The following is a 7,938-nucleotide window of genomic DNA, read 5'->3' on the forward strand; positions in this document are numbered from 1 at the left end:
AGTCCTGATGCCCAGGCCGTGCTGGGGAGGGGAGAGAGAACAACCCATTAAATGTTCCTCTCATTAAATGAGAAGAACAACCCATCAGGATCTGGGGGTGGGTGGGTGAGAAGAGGTATTGGCCTTTTTTGAGGACCACCCCCCCAGGAGTTTCCCCTGCAGAGCAAGCTTGAGGCCAGAGGTGTAAGTGGTGGCAGGGCCTGAGAGTATGTTTCTAGCAAAATCTGGGGGTCCCCTGTGCTGCAGGTGCCCAGACTATACTTAAAGTATTAATAGCAAGGTGTAGGGTTTCTCTCCCCCATCCTGCCCTCACGCACTACCCTGACAAAGTGAAAGAAGCTAAGGGAATAGAGAAGCGGGCCTGGGCAGAAATTCTTGGCAGCGAGGGTAGTTAGGCAGGCTGCAGGCGGAGGCGCTCATCAAATCCGCACAGCTGGGGAAAAGGGGGTAAGAAAACCTGCGTGCTACCCAGGAGGGCAGAACCGCTCGCCATCTGAGGCAGACAGCTTCCTGTCCCATGACAGCCTTTCTCCTCCTCCCCCCACCCAGTACCCCGCGCACAGGAAGAGCCGCTTCACCCCGCTTCTCCAACCGGGGTGCCCGTCTTCTCCTGCCCCGTGGTTCCACTGCCGGGTGAGGAAGGGACGGGCTTAGGCCACCTCCTCAGCACAGGAGTCCGTTCAAGGTCCCCTCATCGTGAAAGCAAACAAGCAGACCCCCAACCCAGCCTTGCTCTTGGACTCTGCCTTCCCCCCAGCCCAGCTCTCTTCTCTCCTGCACACACGCAGCTGCTCAAAGAACGCATTGTAGGCACCCCCTTGCAATTTCCATCCTGTCTGCATGTAGAATGCTGACATTTGGTTCCTTGTAGACCTTTTTGCATTGGTTTTGATTTAAAAAATACTGCCTTAAGAGAGCATTACCCTTGGTCTTCTTGTGGTTCGTAAGCGTGAGGATGGGATTTTCACACTCCTGTGTGCCCCGCGCCTCCCTCAAACCTTGTTCCAGCGTCAGCGTGTTACCTGTCTGATGCGAAAATAAAATTATTGATTTCGATTATTTCAGTTTTGGCACCCCCCACTCCCGCCTTGCACTTTGCCCCAAAGCAATTGCCTCACTCGCCTCCCCCTAGCCCTGGCCTCAACTTACGACCATTTGGCTTCTGATCCCAAAACAGCATTGGAAACCAACCTTAAAAGACTTGTTAAAAAACCCTCTGTCATTTGTTTGAAAGGACAATTTTTCAGTCTCTGTTTGCCATGACGTTCCTTTCAACACTTCAAACAACAAACAAAACATATACAAATATGACAATGACAAACCATGTTGTTATGCTTACACCTATACCTACAGCTAAAATGTCAACATCTTGGTTTCTTCCCCATTTCTTTATTATTTTAATACTATTCCTATACATCCTAAGTTTATAGTAGTACCTCATTAAAAAGCTTCTCAAGGTTATAGTATTCTTACTCAGACCAAAAAGAGAAGGAATTGCAACTCAGACAGCCAAGGTTATAGAATCTGGGTGACCCAGGGATTCTTAGTTAGGACAAGAGCCCAGAATTACTTCTCCGAAGATTTTCCAAATCCAAACCAGGGACATCAATCTGAAACTTTCTCTTTAAGATAATGCTGACTTTTTTTTACATCAATTAAAATTAAGTCCATGCTTTCCCCCTGGGTTTTAGTTTTCAGTAGCCTGGGATTTCCCCATCGAATGTTGAAGTCTTTCTCGGCCAGCGCACTGTCCACTGTCCTGACGATTGCGATAACTTGGCCCGGTTGGTCGGCGTTATTTAAAATGTATGATTTATTAGCGTCTCATTATAATTAGCGGGGCCATTTAGAGGTTTCATCTCCAAGGACAGGTAGAACCGAGGTGGCGCAATGGGCGCTTCTCTTTAGACATTTGTTGAATCCATCACTTTGGAACCCAGTTCGGAACCTCCTTCCTAGTTGCTGTGTGACCACTGCTGCTCATACTGCCCTCCTGTTCTCGGTGGAGTTTCTGTGTATTTTCCCAGGGCCATTTGCTTAACTCTCTCTTCCTTGTGTTCCTTCTCTAGTTATGCAGATAGACATTAGCTTCATGTCTGTATTTTAAAATCAAACAGAGCTAATAGAAGAAATAAAATACCAATTTACATTAAACTTTCTCTCATTAAAACTTATAAAAAATTAAACATATCGCTTTATAGCCAAATTTCCATGTTCGTCCTAATTACCTTCAGCAGACTTTATATTATCTTTTTTCTATTATTATGAAATTATGGTCTTTCACAAACTCATCATATTTCAGTTAACTGCAATTATAACTTTTTTTTTTTTGATGCTCAAATTATAACTTGGCCAGCTGGCTCCTTTGTCCTTTTAGCACTGTCCCTGGCATTTTTGACCGTATCTCTGCCTTCTGGCAATAATAGGGTATTCCAGGGCTGTTCTGTGGTGTGTGTGAGTGAGAACCAGGAGTGCTAGTTTCTTCTGGCAAAGGTGAGTGACAGAGCTCCACATCTGGGCATTCAGGAATTCATGTGAGTACAGGCAATGAACAAGATGCTACTGTTTTTCCCAACCCTTTGCTGGAAAAAAATACTGCCTTTTAACCGTGTTGCTTCACGGTGGGTTTTTTTTCTAATACTAATGTAATTAAATTGCTGTACCTGACTCTTCTCACACCATGAGGTTTTAGCAAACTCTAGGATTCCTCATATATTGATACAATGAATGACTTCAGCTGGAACCTTATCTATTTCATAGTTCTAGCCCTGATGTTAATTTGCTTTTGTTCCTCTCTGCACATCACACATTCGCAGACTCTCCACACTTGGTCTTTGTTCTACCATCTCATTGTGGCTCTTAGCACACCAATTTCCAAGTTCAACTGTCATCCCAGATGTCTTCTTGGCCCTGGGAAAGGTAAGTAAGGAATTGTTTCTTGCCCCTGAGGAGTAAGTGTTCGGATATAGTGGTATGTAGATCATCTTCTAGTCCAGGAAGGGCTTGGCTACTCTCATTGCAAAGACTCTTCTCTGAGACTCAGCTTTGGAGATTCCTGGTATTTCCCTTTGTCTGTATTTCTTCTACCTCTAGTTCTATACCTGTCTCTACAATTTTCAGTCATTGACTTTCAACACATTTAAAGATAAGAATACAAAGGAAGGAAGATGTGGCCTCTGGACGTTCTCTTTGATGAGAACATTGGCAGGACAGGAGCCCCTTTTTCCTCTCTCAACTTTGTTAGTGTATTTCCTTCTGGAAATCCTGGTTTTCTTACATTTGTTAAGAATACTTCTTTGGTAACTCCAGACTTGCTGATCCCTTTGTTCAAAAGATCTGGAACTCCACAGGTTTGTACTGGCTACATCTCGTTTGGCGTCCATCCATAGGTTGGGGGCTGCCTCCACTTTGGAGGTTGTGCCAAAGATACCCTTGACACCTTTGTACTTAGGAAGAGGGCTCTGGACAAGGAAATGGGAGACATCTGCTAAGAGAAATAAGAGTTAGAAAGTGGAGAGCAAAGGGGGATACGTATCTGATCTCTTATTCACAGTAATCTTAGCAGGGTGGATTTTGGTTTTGACAACAGCCTGGGTCAAACATATAGAAATACGACATTTTATACCTTTGTGCTGGGGCAGAGTGCATGAGAAATATCAATTTGTCAGAGGCTAACCATTAGCCTAGACAAGGGAGTTGAGAAATGATAGAGTGTGTATATATTTTTCAGTATTAATAGAATTTTTAAAATAAATTGTAATCCTAATGCATATTCATTTAAAAAAAAACCAGTAACTCAGAAATGCATGTGAATGTAAAATCTACCATTTATGAACCAGGCTCTACTCTAAGCACTTGACGTTGAGTAACTCTTCAGTCCTAGCATGCTGAGGTATTATGCTCATTTTAAAGATTGGCAAACTGAGGCGTAGAGAGCCTCAGTTTAAGCAAATTATTCATGTTCATAAACTAGCAGGTGGTAAGCTGTGATTCAAATGCAGGGACTCTGACTCCAGAACCCATTGTCCTAAATATGCATGTGTGTATGGATAACAAAAATTGGATCATACTGTACATACAATTTGGAATACTTTTTATAACTTATTAAGAGCATTTTCCCCACCTTATAATGTTTTAGAAAAGATTTTTTAAATGGCTGAACACTGTCTTTTCTTGAAAATGTAATTTTTCCAGTCCCCTACTAATAAAAATATACTTTCTAATTTTTCAGTATTATAAATAATAAACATTAATAAACAAAACATACTTATATTTTTATTCACGTCTCTGATTGTTTTCTTAGGTTAGATTCGTTGCAGGGGGATTACTGAGCCAAAGGAAGTGAACATTTGAGTAGTGCCAAATAAATTTCCACAGAATTTGCATAAATTCATACTTGAGATAGTAATATATTTTAGGGAGCCTTTTTAGAAAATTTTCTTTAAAAAGTGTTTTTCCATTTTACTGAGTGAATAAAATGGATCTTGTATCTGTTTTAATCAGTGTTTGATTAGTTGTGAGTGTGAATTTTTTCGCATGTTTATTGGATTTTGTATTTCTTTAAATTTTCTGTATGGATCCTCTGCCCATGAATTTTGGAGTATTAGTTTTACTCACTGATTTTTAAGAGCACTTCATGTGTGCTTTTAATATCATCTTTCTGTCTTATTGCTACAGCTACTTTTTCCAATTTGTAATTTGCTTGTTGTAAACGATGTTTCTTGATGTAGAGGCCTTTCAATTGCATAAAATCTAACTTTTCCTTTATAATTACTTACATTGCTTTTATGCTTAGAATGTCTTTCCCTCTCTAGAGATTTAATTATTATATTTTTGTCTATGTGTAGTTCTTTAATCCATCTCTTTTTATTGTTGGTTTTATTTTGGGCTGCTGCATGGTGGTGCTATAATTTGAGTTAATCAATTTTCCCAACCAACCATTTGATGAATAACCTCTCCTTTTCCCATTTTTTGTTGTGCTTACTTACTTTTTTTTAAATTTTTATTTTTTTTTTCTTTTTTAAATTCAGAATATTATAGGATACAAACATTTTGGTTACATGTAATGCCTTTGCCTCATCCAAGCCAGGGCTACAAGCATGTTCTTCCCCCATACAATGTGTTCTGCTTTCATTAGCTGTGGGTTTACACCCCTATGACCGCCACCTGACCGGCAACCAGTGAATATTACTACCATGTGAAGAGTCTACTTCAGGGCCTTATCACTCTATTCTATCAATCTGCCTGCCAGTTCTTAAGCTAGTACCATACTGCTTTGTTTGCTATTGCTTGTAGTATATTTTAATGCCTAGTAGGATGTATCTACTGACTCTAAATGTTCTGATTCTACTTTTTCAATATACTCTTAATATTCCTTGTTGTTCATTAATACAAAATTAAGAATCATGTTATATAAGAAAGATAATATGTTGGCATAAAATTATTTTTCATGTCATTGCAAAATCATAACAGTATTTTCTTGTGCTATTTTTGGCAGTTTTAGATCAGTGTTATGCTGACTTCATAAAATTTTTATTTTCAGCTTTTGTGTCCATATCTAGAAAAATCATAACATGGTCTTATCTGTCTCAAACTCTGAAAGTTATCACTGGTGAAATTTTCACCTTTATTTGAGTACCTTTAGAGGTAGTTATAAATATCCAGAATTTTTTCTAAGTTTATCATCCCTTTTTCAAGGTTAGATAAAATTTGCCATGATAATGTCCATTTAATTCAGTTTTTCAAAATCATTGATACTGTTTTAAGTAATATTTTCATATTTGTTAAAATTCTCCTCTGTTTATATTTCTTCTCTACTTGCAAATTTTATTTTCTCTTTACCTTTATATATTCTCTACAGTTGTATTAAAAAGTTGTTTTGAATTTATATATCAACTTTACTATTCCTATTTTTAATAATTTGTTCATTTTTCTATGCTTATCTTTGGAAATTTTTTTCTATTTTTCTTGGTTTTGTTTTAAACACATTTTTATTATATATAATAAGTACAAATTCTTTAAAATTTATCTATTTTGTCTACTTCTTTTGTCAAAGGCCAATAATTCCATAAAGGCTCACATGAAACAATTATTTCTGTCCATTTCTTATACATCTTTGTTTTATATATTTCATGCATGAAACTACATGCATTAGTTTCATGAAACTACATGCATTGACATGTAAAAACTACATGTCAATGACTACTACTAACATTGAAGACTACACATTTTTATGTACATTTTGATCCACTTAATATTTTTTGGCTTTGTACCCTGTCTTGAAAAAATTTAATATTAATACATTAATTTTTTGTTTATATTTAGTAACTATTCTTTGATTTTTAATCTGTGTTGGATAAGCTTCTTGTGAGCATAGTTGGATTTTCTTAGCCCAAACGTGAAGTCTTAGTATTTTAATAAAGGATGATAAATCATTCAAATTTATTGTTATAACTGTCCATACTGTCATTCTGGGTAATTATTTGGGGTATCTGGGGTTTTACTCAGACAGGGATCAGGGAAACTGAGTCTGAATACTTACATGGGAATTAACTGCAGGCATGAAAACAAGGAAAAACTCACATTTAATCATGGGTAAAGAAATGAACATTCTAAGAATCAAGTCTGTAGAATTTATTAGAAATCTAGAATAGGATCCAAATCAAAGAATTTTAAAACATAGGATACAATTGAGGAACAGGTTCATGAAACAGAGCCAGGACAGTATGTGTTCTTTAGATAATTCATCCCCACAACTACCCTACAAAGTACATGCTATTCCAGTGTTACAGATAGGAATACTGAGGTTCTAAGCTGATAGGCAAATTTTTCAGACCAAAACTAGTGAGCGACGAAACGACTTTCAAAATCACATTTCTCTGACTCAAAAGTCCATGATGTTGCCCTCAGTGTTAACACTGTTTTTGTCCCAGTATAGGCCGAGCATCCCTAGTCCAGAAATCGGAAATACTCCAAAATGCAAAACTTTCTGAGTACTAACATGACCCTCAAAGGGAATGCTCACTGGAGGATTTCAGATTAAAGATGCTTACCTGGTATGTATTCTGCAAATATTCTCAAGTTGGAAAAAAATCCAAAATCCAAAACACTTCTGGTCCCAAATATTTCAGATAAGGGATATTCAACCCACAGTAACATTTTTCTTGGTTTTTATTTTCCACATTTTACATTTTCCCCATTCTTCTCTGAATTCTTCAAATTAAGTTTTTCAAGATCACACTTGAATGTATAGATTCTCTAGTTATCAACTTCATGAATAATATAACTTTGACTCTTATGAGATGAAGAATTTAGTAGACTTCTTCTTTCTCACACACCTTCCTTTTCCCCCATTCTTTGCAATGTCATTTAGAATTATGGACCTGTTACTTTTATTCTACTTCAAGAAAAATTCCCATATGTACTGACACTTAATTTACAAGTTTTTAAAACCTAATTGGATACGTTTAGCTGGGATTGTTAACAATTCTTTTGAACCAATTTTTGCTATTGAGTTTTTGTCTTTAACATGTTTCACTGGAATGCATCTAAGTTTTTCAAGAAAAGTACAAGGGTGGTATCTTTTTTGAGCTCTTGATTAGAATATCTAAGAATGTTTTGTTGTTTTCTTTGCAAATTAGCAACACTTCAGCCTGAGTCATAGCATTTTCTAGTACTATTTAGGTTTCACTCCTTTATCATCTGGCATCTAATCTTGCGATGTACCCTCAATTCAGCCTATTCTCATTTTTATCACAAGTAACATATTTTGTCTGGATGTTTGTAGAATTTTAAAAAATCCTTCATACTCAAACAAATTTGCTAGATTATGCCTATGTGCATCTTTAATTTTGCCTGGAACATGATGCAGTATTTTAAATTGTACATTCATTTTCCAGCTCAATTTTTTCTTCCAGTATTTTTCATTTGTTCTGCTTA

At 37.2% G+C, this 7,938-nt stretch overlaps 1 non-coding gene across 1 annotated transcript; it reads left to right on the top strand.

Moving 5' to 3' along the window:
• The first annotated feature begins 928 nt into the window (after positions 1 to 928).
• LOC142872253 (small nucleolar RNA U13) lies at positions 929 to 1,032 on the top strand. The gene has a single exon (XR_012920466.1). It is a non-coding gene; the product is annotated as a small nucleolar RNA U13 (small nucleolar RNA).
• Positions 1,033 to 7,938: the final 6,906 nt, after the last annotated feature.

Source organism: Microcebus murinus, chromosome 7, assembly GCF_040939455.1.
Source record: "Microcebus murinus isolate Inina chromosome 7, M.murinus_Inina_mat1.0, whole genome shotgun sequence".
Classification (NCBI taxonomy): Eukaryota; Metazoa; Chordata; class Mammalia; order Primates; family Cheirogaleidae; genus Microcebus; species Microcebus murinus.